The sequence below is a fragment of the Lutra lutra genome, chromosome 16, assembly GCF_902655055.1.
Source record: "Lutra lutra chromosome 16, mLutLut1.2, whole genome shotgun sequence".
NCBI classification, from domain to species: domain Eukaryota; kingdom Metazoa; phylum Chordata; class Mammalia; order Carnivora; family Mustelidae; genus Lutra; species Lutra lutra.
The window spans coordinates 17,552,370-17,567,255 of record NC_062293.1 but is presented as its reverse complement, the minus strand read 5'-3'; positions in this window follow the sequence as shown (position 1 = coordinate 17,567,255).

The window sequence follows — 14,886 nt, the reverse complement described above, 5'->3', positions numbered from 1 at the left end:
CAGCTGGGCAGACCTCCTGTCAGTGAGAACCACAACCACCTGGGGGTCTTCTGGAGCCTTGGTGGGAATGTCTGGAAGGCAGGGTTCAGCCCAGATGCCTGGACCTCTTCTTTCCTCAGTCTCACGGCCTCTCCTTCTCCACCTGGCTTCTACAGCAGGACAGCTGTACTTACTACATGGCAGCTTTTGTCCCCAAAGTGTGGAAGCACAGTTGCCAGACCTTCATAAGGCTTAGGCTCAGAATTGGCATATTTTCTTCTCTGACACATCCTATATATTAAAGTGAGTCACAGAGGCAGTCCAGATGCATTGTGGGAGGGGAGGCTACATAAGGCCATGAAGACTGGGAGGCACGGTTCACTGGCAGGTGTCTTTGGAAACTGACCACAACATTGATCAATACATGAGTTTTATAATTGGAATTCCAAGTATGCTTCCCTCCCTTGTCTGTTTTTTCAGAAGTATCACTTTTTGCTGAGCTGGCACAGAGTCACTGGAAAGTATTTGTTGATGTTATAGAGTAATTTAGAGTCATGTGGATGCCACCCAAACCACAGACCCTTGGGATGGGTGTCATGTTTGTTTCTCCCGTATCACCCCACAGGCCTAGGACGGGGCTCTGCATACAGTAGGTATTCAATAAAAGCTGCAAATTTTGTTGAATATTAATATTCTATACCAGCTTTATTTTGGTTAATATTTTCTTTATGTATCTTTTATTTAACCTTTTCCTTGCACATTTTCCCTGTCAATATATGTTAGGCACATAAAATATAGCTGGATTTTAAAAATATAATCTTTTTTCGTGCATTTCATCTGTTTCCATTTCTTGTGATAACTAATATAGTTGGATCTACTTCTACCATCTTACTTGGTGTTTTGTTTATCACTTTTTTAAAAAAGATTTTATTTATTTATTTGACAGAGAGAGATCACAAGTAGACAGAGAGGCAGGTAGAGAGAGAGGGGGAAGCAGGCTCCCCATGGAGCAGAGAGCCCGATGTGGGGCTCAATCCCAGGACCCTGAGATCATGACCTGAACCGAAGGCAGAGGCTTAACCCACTGAGCCACCCAGGTGCCCCTTATCACTTTTTTTTTTAAGATTTTATTTATTTATTTGACAGAGAGAGATCACAAGTAGACAGAGAGGCAGGTAGAGAGAGAGGGGGAAGCAGGCTCCCCATGGAGCAGAGAGCCCGATGTGGGGCTCAATCCCAGGACCCTGAGATCATGACCTGAACCGAAGGCAGAGGCTTAACCCACTGAGCCACCCAGGTGCCCCTTATCACTTTTTTTTTTTTAAGATTTTATTTATTTATTTGACAGACAGAGATCACAAGTAGGCAGAGAGGCAGGCAGAGAGAGAGGAAGGGAAGCAGGCTCCCTGCTGAGCAGAGAGCCCGATGCGGGACTCGATCCCAGGACCCTGAGATCATGACCTGAGCCGAAGGCAGCGGCTTAACCCACTGAGCCACCCAGGCGCCCCCTTATCACTTTCTTAATTGCTTCTTTTCCCCTCTTCTTTCATGTCTTCTACTGATTCAGAAGTAACACATTTTATTTCTGTTCTTAGTGGTCACCTTCAGTTTTTAATAGCATTCTTGACCAAAGAGTCTGAAATTAATCAGTATCTCTGCCTTCATCCTAGACAAAATAAAGACTTCCAATGTTTAAACTCTGATGACGTCTCCTATCTACCAAGTTTTCTTGTCTAGTATCTTATTCCTGCCTTTAAACTCTCTCCAAAGTAGTCATCATAAATATGTATTTTTATTTTTAAATTTACATTCAGTACAATTTACTGTGTGTGTGTGTGTGTGTGTGTGTGTGTGTACTAAGAACCTCAACAAATGCTTGCATAATCACCAGCATAATTAAGATAGGCTTCTACTAGACAAACAAGTTTCCTCATGCTGCCTCTTTGGAGTCACACCCCCCTTCCTGCCCTTAGCCCCTGAGGAGCTCTGGTTTGTTCTTTGTCCCTATGGTTTTTCTTTTCCAGAACATCCAATAAATGGAATCATAGAATAGGTAGCCTTTCCAGTCTGGCTTCTTCCGCTTCCCCTCCCATAGTCACTTGCTGCAAGTGTCCGTAGTCTATTCCTTTTTATTGCTAAGCAGTATTCCATCATATGGATGGATCACGGGTTTGTTTGTTTTTTTAAGTTAACTTTTTATTTTTATCCATCTTCAGTTGAAGGACATTTGGGCTGAATCATGTTTTGGTGATTATGAATAAAGACAACATAAATATTCATGTACAGTTTTTGTGTGTATGTATGAACAAAAGTTTTCATTCTCTTCGGAAAATACCTAGGAGGAGCAATGCTGAGTCATGCAGAGAGTATATGCTTAACTCTATTAAAAAAAAAACAAAAAACCTGCCAAACTGTTACACACAGTGGTTATTACAGTTTGCATTCCCATCAGCAACGTACAAGCGTTCTAGCTGCTCCACATCCTCGCGAGCACTTGGTTTGGTCAGTTGTGGGTGTGTGTGTTTCCTTTGTTTGTACATGTTCCTTTCTGTGTGTGTAATGGTATCTCATTGTGGGTTAAATTTGTATTTTCTAATGAATGATGGCGTTGACCTTCTTCTCAGGTGTTTATTTGCCATCGGTGTATCTTCTTCGGTGATGTGTCTTTAGTTCATTTTTTAAGTGGGGTTGCTTTCTCATTGTGGAGTTTTGAGAGTTTATTATGTATTTTAGGTACAGTCCTTTGGAAGATAGGTGATTGGCAAATATCTTCTTCCCTTCTGTGGCTTGTCTTTCCATTTTCTGAACAGTGTCGCTCAAAGAACTCCGCACCTGCCCCATCCACTGGCTTTTCCCCTCCTGCTCCTGTGTCTATAGTACCTAGAGAGTGCCTGCTTAGTCTGTAGCCCAGAATTGTCTATTAAATGAATGAAGTAATGAATGAATGGGAGAGCTGAGCTGGTCCCTGAGGAGGTGACTATATATGTCATTCCCCAGAACAATGCCTCCTTGCTATGGTTTTTATTCTTCAAGCGATCTTCTGAGCTCTAGTTTGCCTTCCTTGGTCTCCTGACTCCCAGAAAAGTGTCCCCAGAATAATGAGTGTGAGTAGCCTACTGACTGAACAGGCAGCCTTCATCCCTCCCGTTCTGAGTTGAGGAAGCAGTGTTCTAGTGGCTCATCATTGAGTTTGGTCAGTCTGGAGAGGCTGGCCTCTTTCTGAGTGTCTTGACCCAGCTGAGCTTCTGGACTCTCCTGAAGCCTGGACCACGTTGATTGCTCTGAAATCCAGCCCAGGAAGTGCAGGACTGCAGCCTGAGGTTGCAGCCAACATTCCTCCTGCAGCTTCTCTCTTGTATCTCTCTCTTCCCTGCTCAGTCCAGAACTGAGAAGAATGGCTTTTGAAGACCTCCAGGGATGGGAGGACTTTCCATCATTAGGGAGAGTAAAAAGAAAGGGACAAGTTTTGGGGTGGAGAGTAGCATGGTACAGGAGAGAGCCCGGAACAGGAAAAGTGCTCAAGAAGTGGTCTAGGGGCACCTGGGTGGCTCAGTGGGTTAAAGCCTCTGCCTTAGGCTAAGGTCATGATCTCAGGGTCCTGGGATCAAGCCCCGCATCGGGCTCTCTGCTCCATGGGGAGCCTGCTTCCCCCTCTCTCTCTCTGCCTGCCTCTCTGCCTACTTGTGATCTCTATCAAATGAATAAATAAAATCTTAAAAAAAAAAAAAAGAAAGAAATGGTCTAGTTGAATCCGTTCTTACCAAAACTCAGCAGAAGGGGTTTGCACCCATGGGAGCTGGTAAAAAAGTTTTACTTCCAAATGCGGGTGAGACCCAGTGGAGCTTTTATCTTTGCTCTGAAGATAGTCAAGTTGCCCCTTCTCTTAGTTTCCAAAAGAAAGATGACAAACCTCTTCTTTCTCTAGAGTTTTTAATGCAGCCTGAACCGCAGAGGCTGAAAAATATCAGTGGCTCTGGAGCACTGTCAGACAAAGAGAGATAAAGGTAGAATGGGGGTGGGGATGGGGGTGGTGGATTTAGGTTTCTCTGAAGAAAAAGCATTATACTTTTTCCTCTGAGGTAAACTTCTTTAAAAAACTGGGAAAAAATGAAAAATGAAAAATTGGAGGTTGCATGCTTTGCTGCCTGCCTCTGAGTTCGCTCAATCTGTCTGTCTGTCTGCTAGTAGGAAGCAGATGATGCTTCTGCTAAGCCACTCTCTACCCCCACCTTCCCACCATCTTCCTTGTACCCCTCTCTGGTCGCACTCTTGGTTCCTCCTTGCATTCTTGACACTGACTCACTTGTCCTGGACCACATTTCTGCCTGAGGAGGAGAGTCTTGGGTGCAGCTAATTCTGTCAGATTGCCCTGCATGGCCCTACAGACATCTATCTTTGGGTTGGACTTGACTTTGGTAAAGCATTTCCCATCTCACGCTACTCACTCAGCCCTGTAATAGCTCTTCAAGGTAGGCTGCACATTTCACTGCAGGGGAAGCTGAAGAACCATTCAGCAAGTCAGAGGGCAGAGTGACTAGAGCTCAGTTCTCCCAATCCAGGTCATGTGTGAGATTTTTAAGGACTGGATTCAGTCTTCAGGCAAACTCAACCTCCCCAGAGCCTCTGATTTCCCAGGAAGTTGGGTCCATCTGTCGTCCCCATCCCAAGACCTCTGGAGGCAGGGAGAACTCCTCTCCATGAGAAGCTGGGGGGAGGGGAAGGGTAATGCCCTGCGGGCCCTGTCTCGTCCCCCAGCTAGCACATTCTCCTGGAGAGTTTCACAACAAAGCCTCAGGCTAGCTCATCTTTAAGCCTCGTTCCAGCTTCACCTTCCAATGGTTCTTGGCTTAGTCAGGCTCTGAGATGCCTTGGTTCCTGCCGTCAGCACTTCCTTCAGTTTAAGAATAAAAGGAAGCCATCCTCTGAGTCCCCACGCATGTCTCCCACCCCCAGAATCTTCTTTGCTAGCTCCTGCTGTTGCAACTGTCAGGAGTGGATTTTTGGGTAATTGTTGCCATGGAGACTCTGCCTTGAGTTATTGTGCAAATGTGTCCCATCTTCTTCCTTATTTGGTGTGTATATGGATGCTTGCAAAACGGCGAGGTTGAAGGCTCTTCACCTCTCCCCCTCGCCCTCCAAGTTAGTTCACCTGGGCCAAAGCTTTTTGGCAGCCTGCTTCCCATTTCTGTCTTCCCTATGGCTTCCTGGCCAGTCGCTGCCAATGGAAAGAAAGTCCTGACAGCTGAGGACAAGGAGACCTGCACTCTGTGGGTTGAATGGGGTGGCCCAGATCCAGTGACATTTGGTGGCAACTGATCTCCAAAGCAGCAGCCCAGATTCCCGGGGCCACCAGTCCCTGGATGGGGACAGGAGCCAGAGCTCCCAGCACCTTCCTCCAAGAGACAAAGCCTGTCTACAAGTCGAGGAGCTGCTCACACAGACCTCAACTCCAACCAGCTTCCATAACCGTCACCATGCCCACCGATCCCCAGTGCAGAACCCTGGCTTCACGCCTCTCCTCTGTTTCTCCTGAGTGTTCATCCTCCCACATGCAGATGATGGGATCATTAGCACTATTTTTAACATGTCTCTTTCCTATCCAAGATCTGCCCTTGTCTCCCCATGGCTTTTTCTACCAAACACAGACTTAACTTGCATTCAAGGGCTTCCGTCTTATACCTCCTCTCCCCCAAACCAACCAGCCCTTAATGTCCTCTCTGCCCTTCCCCTCTTCCCCTTTGCTCTCTGCTCTCAGTAGTTCCTTGCAACAGCTCTCCGAGAGCAGTCTCACCCACCTTGCTCACACTGCCTTTACTCAGGTTATCTGTCCTTCCAGAATGAATGACTTTCCCTGATTCTTTTGGGAATGCATCACCTTCAAGACCCTACCTATGGCAGCATCCTTCCTCCATATCTGCTCATTGCACAGCTGCTGTTTGAAAGGCTTCAGTGTTGGGATGAGGGCGAGGGGTTGCAGTGGCATTGCAACACGTTGAATAGAACAGGACGGTGGGACCTCGTCCCTCCGGTACTATCAGCTCTGCAGGTTACTCCAGGCCTGCCATCCCACGGGAGCCATGAGACAGTATACACACACCCGCCCCCTCAGCGTCTACTCGGATTTGACAAGCTTCCCAATAAAGGATTCATCATTACACAACAGCAGTGGAACAAGGGAACTAGGAAAGCTTGTAAGGCAGAATTCTGGCCTTACGTGGGGACAAGATTTCTGTTTACATGGCTGCACAGGAGGAGACAGAACCTGAATTAGAATATTGTATGAGCTGCTGAATAACATATCTGATCCAGGACTAACCTTAGGGGCTGTTCATCAGTTTTTCCCTGAAGGTTAAGATGGACCTTCCTGCTAACTACTCTTCCTCTTCCTCCGTCCACTCTCCATCTCTGCAGGACTGTAGTCCAGACCATATTTTCTTGTCCTGCTGATGAGCTTTCAGGAGGCATGAAGATGATTCTTTATTGTGCAGACCCTGTTGTGATGTGAGGTGAAGTAGCACTGGGACCCCCAATCTAACAGAGGAGTTAGAGCCTCTGGCCCCAGAATGTGCCTAGTCTGATGGTGGAGGCACAGCCCCTGCTCTAAAAAGCTCTTCAGTCCTTTGGCAGGAGCTGGGGTGGGAGGGATGACACACATAAGTTCTGCTTCAATGATACGTGTAACCAAGTACAGCTGGACCAAAGTGCCAATGCAAGGAAGGAATCACAAAGGTAGGAAGGATAATAGAGTTAAGACCTGGTTTGGAAGGCTTCCTGGAGGAGGTGAGTGCTGAAGGAATGGTTTGGTGAAGACAAGGAATGCCATACCATGTACTGTTACCAATGTGTGTTTGGCCTGAGCCGTCCATTAGAGATTGGAAATTCTGTTCCTGGTATCAATGAGTCTAGCTCAGATCTCAAGTTCTTTCACACTCTTATTTGACTCTTGGGGGGCTCCAAGTCCAAGTGGGGTTATTGGCTCTGGCTCCCCAAATTAGGAAAGTCTGAGGCTTTAGGCACAGCTCAGTCCAGGGGCTTAACTGATACTGTCTTCTCCTTCTCTCCCCCACCCTCTCTTAGAGGACCTCATTCTTCATTCTCAGCAGCCCTTCCACACAGCAGGAGCAAAGGCCTCCACGTGAGGATGTCTTCATCTCACAGAGGCAGTGATCACTTAGGATTACTGCTAAAAAGAGCCATGCATGCTGAGCTGGTTCCTTTGGAAATCCTTTCCCAGAAGTTCCTTCCAGTAACTTCCTCCCATACCCTATTGACCAGAACTGGGCGACATGACCATTCCTAGTGGAAAGAAAACCTGGAGAGGCAAATATTTTCAACCAGGCTTCCTGCTGGATTAACAAAACCACACTTTTGTTAGTGAGAACCAAGGGGAGAATGGACATTGGTCAGGGAACCAGCAGTGTCCATGGGAATACCAGGAAAGATTCTGATTGCCTCTGCATGGTCATGTAGTCATCCATGAACCAACCTCTATGGCCTCCTGATTGAGTCCTGAATTGACCGGGCCCATTTCAGATGTATCCTCCTACTGGAGGAGGCAGCCCTACCTCAATCCCATGGTACAAGTCTTACACAGGAAAGACAGACGATGCTGCCAGCAGAAAGGCACGTGGGCTTGTAGTCCAGAGATGGCATGCTGAGCAGATAAACATCAGACACCCACTATAAGAATTTTGCAGTACAGAAAATACACCAAAAAATAGCTTCATAAAGAAAAAAAAAAAAAAAAAGGCCAGGAATCTCCCCCTCTCCCTGACGCAATATATACAAAGTTATGTGCAGAAATCAAATATAGCCATGAGGAGAGGATGCAGAGAAAAATGGTTCAGAAAGGACAACTTCCTGGTGGGAGTGAACTTGGAGCTGGGGAGTCAAGGTGGTGATGGTTAGAGGGGGAGGCACCGCACAGGGGCCACGAACAGGGCTGGCTGGGAGAGTGAGGGAGGGCTGGGTGTACAGACCCCCCCTTGAGTGTTCTCTTGCCCTGTGGCCATGGAGGCTGCTTCCTGGGCCCCAGAGACTTGAGGCTTCCCTCACCCATCCCACCCACCCCCCCACCCGCCTTAGCAGCTGCAGCTGGCTTCGGAGCAGCCTTGATTAGCATTCTCTTGGTCTGGGAGGTTGGGCAGAGGGGAGTGGGGAAGATCTCCACTGCTAAGCTCCAGAGGAGAGGAGGGAGGTGGCCCTGACGCAGGAGCAAGAGGGGGCCACTGGGAGCAAGTTCCTAACCCAATTAAGAAGTGATTATATGGTCATTTTCAAGGGCTATGCCAGTTACCAGGCCCCTCCCAGGAGGCCCTAACTGGCAGCCTGACAATTTACCGTTAAACCTGGGGTCTGGAGCTGTGCCTGGTGTGGCGGCTGGGCAAGGAGCCCAGGCGCAGGCAGCTGGGGTAGGAATCTTTAAGGATGAAAATGATGGGTAAGGAGTTTGCTGTTACCATGGAAACAGACTCTGGGTGGATGAGATATAGTCTAACGGATAATAGGGAGAATGCCATCTACCACCAGGCTCCCTTATGGCGGCAAGTGGGCAGTGCTGGAGCCCACGATTCCAGCTGTGGGCCATGGGCTCTGTCCACCTCTGTCTGGGTCCCCTCAGGGTCATCACGATCTGGCAATGTGTCCACCAGTTCATATCAATATCTGAGGGGCCTTGGGAGATGCCCCCAGATCAGAAGTCTTTGGGGCTGCCACCCCAAGTTAGCTGTGCCTGATAAGAATAGAGCACAGCACCAGGCCACAGGGATTGTAGCTGGGCTGAGGGCCACCAACTAGGGCCAGGCCGGGGCATGGTGAGAATGTCCATGGGCAGCAGGATGAAATGGCAGGAGCCCTGGATCAGGAGTGGGTGACCTCCCCTCCGATTCTAGATCGACCAGTACCAGCTAGATGAATGACCCCTAGCAAGTCCCTCTCCCCGAGTGTTCCTTGCAGGTAGTGCTCCCTCTCCTCAGCCCTGGTGTCCCTGAGACCCCTTCCAGCTCCACTCTTCCTCTCTCCCGGGATTTGGAACCCCACAGTTTTCATCTCAGCCCCACATGTCAGCCCACTGAACTACACTGCCATGGCACAGAGTGGCACCCCCACCGCCACCCCACCCCCAGAGACACATCCAGGCTCTACTCTGCTTCTCTTCTGCTGCACAGAGTCTGAGATGGGCACGATGCTGGGACAGCCCCCGTACGGCCAGCCTTTGCTGCCCCGGGCCCTCCTGCCCTTGAGCTCCGCGGTATCTGAGCACACAGAGGGACGTTCCTGAAGCTTATGACTTGCCCTGCTTGCTCCGGGAGATGGACTTAATCCGCTGCCTGTTGCAATTACTCTGCCATTTCCAGTAAGTGCTATTTTAATTTGGGCCTTTCTCTGGGACAAGTGTCAAGGAAAAAAGCAACCTGTAACGTGGGGTTTGGGTTCCGGTACTGTACACACTTACCCACTTAATCTTCTGTCTCCTCCCTCCCCACCCCCTTCCTCTTGACCCTTTCACTCTCCCTCTGCCATCTCCATCCCAGGCTCCTCAGCCCGTGGCCTCCTCCCCACCCTAACAGGGCCAGCAGAATGTGGGTTGGGGTCCAGGAGGCAGGGGAAGAGGACCCAAGAATCCCGCCCAGGGTGAGGGACAGGAAAGTGAAGTAACTCGGATACTGCTACCAGCTCCCAGGAACTCTTTCAGAGACACTAAAAAATATGGAAAAGCCAGCAACTAAGAAGAAGGACCCCAGGTTCCTACAATAAAAAAGTGACTTCTTGCCTGTGATCATCCCACACCTCTTCCAGGAGGCCCACTTTGATATACACTGTTCACTCTGACTTCAAACAATACTTATTAAGTGCCTACTGCATGCAGAAGGGTGGGGAATGGAGGAGGGCAGAGAGTACTGAACCTAACTTTCAGGAACCCTGTGTCTGGCCTTCAGCCCCAAGCCTGAGCTCTGCCCCTCCTGGGCACACCTCTTTGTTCACACCCTTCCCTCTGAGCCCTTCCTCCAAGCCGCATGCCAGTCAAATCTGACTCATCTGGGGATTCAGCCCAAAGCCTCCCCCAGTGTCTCTGGTGGCCTGGTGGTAATAGAGTTTGTGCCATTTTTCTGTTGTGGCCTAGATATGCGTATTATTCAAGGGAGTGTGGCAGACTGTCTTCCAGAGACGGCCAGGCCCATGGGTTTATCCCAGCCCACCCGCTCTTCTTAACACTGTGACCCCCACTCTTCCCCCGAGACGCGGTAGGGGCCTTGAGACTAGCACAGCCCACGTAGTGGGGCAGAACTGAAACCACGTGGCTTCTGAGACTCAGTCATAAAGGCATACAGCTCCCACCTGGCTGTCTCCCTTGCGCTGCTCGCTCTGGGAGCCTCCAGGCTGGGAGGAAGGTGGTCCGCAAGGAGCAGCCCGTGCTGGCGGTCCAGGCACAGCCCCCACTGCAGGGCTCGTGGCCATCAAGCAGCGACGTGTGACCGAACCTACAGAGGATTCTCCTCCCCAGTCTTGGCATCTTCCAGCTGAGGCCCCAACACCATGGAGCAGAGGGGGCCAGGGCCCATCCTCATTCCAGGTCTTTGGAAACTGTGAGATTGAACAACTGAGTGTTGTTTTAAGCCCCTGTATTTGTGGTGACTTGTTACACAACAGCAGACCCCTCCCCCAGGTGGGACCTTGTGGGTACTTCAAGGCCCAGCCCCATGACTGGCACATGGTGGGTGCTCGTGTACTCGTTATTGAGTAAACTGAGGAACGTGAGCGGGCGACAGTGCCCGTCCGCCCTTTCAACCATCACTCTCAGCTCTCTTCCCTCCCTTCCCCAGAATTCCACCACCCCCAGGGCACCCAGGCCGTCCCTGGCCTGGCCTTGAGGCGTGCATAGCCCCGAGCCCTGACTCACCCTGCCCTGCAGCCCGCCGCGGCGCCACAGCTCTCAGTGCTTAGCTATCTGGAGTTGGGGAGGCTGCTTTTCGCAGTCCGGAGCCTCCTCGCTGGTCCCCACACGCCTGATCATTTTGTCCTCACTACACTGCTGAGGAAGGCCGTTCCTACCATCGCCGTTTCACACAGGAGGGCACTGCGGTCGAGAAAGAGATGGGGGGTTGATCAAGTGGGGAGCTGAACGCAGGGCTTCTGACACCAAGCTCAGTATGACAGCCACACGGTACCTATCCACAAACATGGTCCAACTGGAGGAGACTGGTGGTACTTTCTGTGGGGACAGCAGACCCTGGGCTACCCAAAACAGCGAGCTGAAGAGGGAGGGACCAGACTCAGGTCTTCTGCAATGCGGATGAACAACAACACAACCTCGGCCACTGGCTTCGCCGCCCGGCCGCGGCATGAGCACCTCACCTACCAGGCAGTGTTCACTGGCCTCTGCCCGCCTGGGAGATGGGCGCTATTCATCCCTAGAAGGGAAGAGAACAGGGGCTTGGGGGATGTGACTTGCTCAAGGTCACACCACTGATAAGGGATGGGGCTGGGCTGCGCACCCACGCCTGCTTGGTTCCCATCACGTAAACTCTCCCGCCACCTTACAAATCACTGCCACTTTCTGGCACATTCTGGAGTGCGGCCATAGGAACCACCATTCGGTAGCATTATTACTTCCGTGATAGACACAGAGAAACAGGTTAGGGTGATGAGGTCCAAGGTCCCCTGCCAAGGGCGGAAAAGTCAGGATTCTAAGCCACATCTCCCACCTGCACCCCAAAGAGCACGGCACCACCCCCAGCACCGTACGTCGCAGGTCAGAAAATGCAACAAGGTCCTTGGGCATCAGGTCCTCCCAGGGGAGCTGAGCCTGTCCGCACCCCGCACCAGGCTAACTTCTCTACTAGGTCACCATCCAGAAAATGAGCTGTTGGGGGTTCCCAGGCTGGGCAGCTGGGCCAGGCCCCTCATAGCCGAGCCCATTTATGGCTTCACCAGGTCAGGGGAGTCCTGCTTGCTGGGTGTTCTGAGACTGGCCACCCAGAGCTCCAGCACGCCCGCTCTCCTGCCCACACGCCAGAGGAGGCTGCCTTCCGAGCACGCATCCCTCTTTACTGAGCTTCTGGGTCCAGAGTCCAGGGCATGAGCAGGGCTCCTTCCCATAATTCTGGTTCCAGGAAAGAGGACAGCTAGGGATCCCTATGCTGCCATCCACACCAGCACCTCCTGTCACCCCCTTCTTGCTTCCCACCCAATACTTACCCACGTTCCACAGGACACCCCAAACCCAGCCAGCTGAGACTCAAGCGTTCCTCCCTGATTCCCCAGGAATATGTCAGTACCACAGTCTGGCCACTAATCCATTCTCTATACAGCTTGAGTCCTCCCTCCTCTAGGAAGTGCTCCATCACCACTCCTACCCGTCTGGACAAATAGTGTCTGGTGTTCAACCCACTTGTTTGGCCCTTATCACCACCCCGTGATATCTCCTGTACCACTTTTTTTTTTTAAAGATTTGTTTATTTTAGAGAAGGGGAGAGCATGAACAGGGGGAGGGGCAGAGGAGGAGGGAGAGGGACATGCAGAGTCCCTGCTGGGCATGGAGCCCAATGAGGGGCTTGCTCTCACAACCCCGAGATCAGGACCTGAGCCGACCCTCAACAGGCTGAGCCACCCCAGCGCCTCCTTATTATTAAATTGACTTTTTGTCATAAGAGGGTACAACACTAGGATTGACCTTTCTTCTCCCCTCCGCCAGAAGTGAATATCTCAGGCTTCCACATCTTTCACTAAGCGCTGTTCCCTCCCAATCGGGGGACCTCCGAAAATTGATTCCAAAGTGTTTTCTCATGGAAGGAGACGGCCACGACTTCCATTCTGGAATTCTGCTCTTAATCCAAGAGGCCCTTGGACTGTGGCGAGAGGCTGCCCTCTGCCAAGGGAGTATCGGAGGGAGAAAGAAGGTTCCTGGAAGAAATTCTCGTGGACCCTGAATTCACACCCACCCTGTGCCTATAGCACCCAGAATTTGGACAACACGCAGGAGTTCAGGGTTTTATTTGCTGATGTTCATGCTGACATGGAGAGGTCAGAGGGGCAGTGGTGAGTCTGCCCCCCTCCTACAGAGGTCTAACTCCCTATCCCTTGCCTCTGTCCCTGCACGTACCCTGGGCATAAGAAACTCTTAGCAGAGCAGGCCTGCTGAGAGGGGCCTAGAGGTGAGTAGAGCCAGAGGGTGGGCTCTGCCCACGCATTCCCAGGGGCAGGAACAGGGAGCCCACTGCCCTGGCTGAACGGGGGAGGGAAGGGATAGCATGGCCTTCAGTCTGCACAGGGCACACCTGCTCGCCTCAGAGGAGTTACTGCCCACCAGCCATCTGGCTCCGTTGCGAGCTTCTCAGGCTTCTGAGCGGCAACGCTTCTGCCAAGAAGCTGGGAGCCAAGTGGACGCCGCGCATCAAGCCTAGCAGTGCTCCTCGTCGCCTTCAGCAGCTTCAGGTGGTTGGAGCTCGGTAACTGGGCCCTGCGTGGGCTCCACCTCGCCCTCCCAGAAAGCTTCTCCCAGTTAGCCACTCTAGGCACTTGTCCCTCACCCTGGGCACATCTACAGGTCCCTCTGCCCTCCAATTGCTTCAGGTGAGCCCTTCCTGTCCTCCCAGTTAGACGGGCATAACCACAGGCCACACCTGCAAGGCATGTAGAGCAGAGGTCTCAACCTTGGCACAGAAGATGCTCTTGGAAAATTCAAACAAATACCCTGAGACCCAGGCCGCCCCCAGGATCAAGCAGTTTGCAGCTCTGGGGGCAAGATCCCGAATTTGGACTTGGTAAGCTCTCCAGGAAGCAGCTGTGACCCCAGTCCTCTGAGTCTCTACAAACACCAGATCACCTGGGCCCCACATCTGCTGTGGGAAGGGATGGGGGTCAGGGGTTACCCCCATTCTAGGAGGAGAAAGCTGAGACTGCTGCCTGCACCCTGGATTCCGGGCCTTCATGGCTGCCTCCTGTCTCCTCCCTGCAGCTGCAGAGAGACGGGCTGCATCCAACCCACGTGGGCCCTTAAACAGTGAACAGGGTGCCTGGCGCACGCCTGGCTGGGTCCTGAAGGACTGGGGCGCCAGGCGGGCTTGGCTGCAGGGCCCGGTCAAGGCTACATCCGCTCGCCAGGAGGCACCACGGGCGCCCAGGAGGGGTCGATGAGCCCCCACTAGCGGAATCTCTAGGTCAGAGGTCAGCCTCCAAGGTCACAGCCCCCAACTCCTGGGTGCTCTGCATCTGTCAGGGTGGTCTCCGCCTCTAGTGTAGCCAAGCTGGCCAACCGTCCCGATTCACTCCTGCCTGGGAAGGTCACCAGGAGTCAGGACTCTGGGCTCTAAAGCCAGAATGACTTGGTCCCCCAACTTGTCTCTCCCCTAACAGTCCTTCACGCATTCTTGCTCACCAAGTCCCAAACCTCTCTCCCTTTTACTTCAACCAGAGCACATGGCCAGTGGCATCAGGGGCTGTGAACCTTCTGGCTTCCTCCTGGCCTGGCCACAAAAGCTTTGCTGAGCCATTGTACCCATTTCTCAGAAATTGGTTATCTGAGAGGGCTGGGCTCATCAAGGCCCTCCTGCAGGCCAGTGACCTCAACTGCTACTGAACCCCTACTCCATACACAGGATGCACACACGTCCCCACAGTGAAGACACAGATAACCCGCGCCATTCCCCAGATGGGGAGTGCCAGGGGTATGTTGGGGTTAGGGGACAGGCTTCTTGGAGGGGACACAGCATCGTGGGGGTATCTGGGCACATCCCAGAGGAAACATCTCATGCAAAGATGCAGGTGTGCAAGAGTATGGGAGATTCTAAGACCAAGGGGTCCTGGGAGGATGCAGAACTGGGGAGAGGGAGGGTGGGAGGGGTGAGAGGAGCCCCAGAGATAACAGCGAGAGGCTGGCCTGTGACACTGAGGTGCTTTACTCAGGGG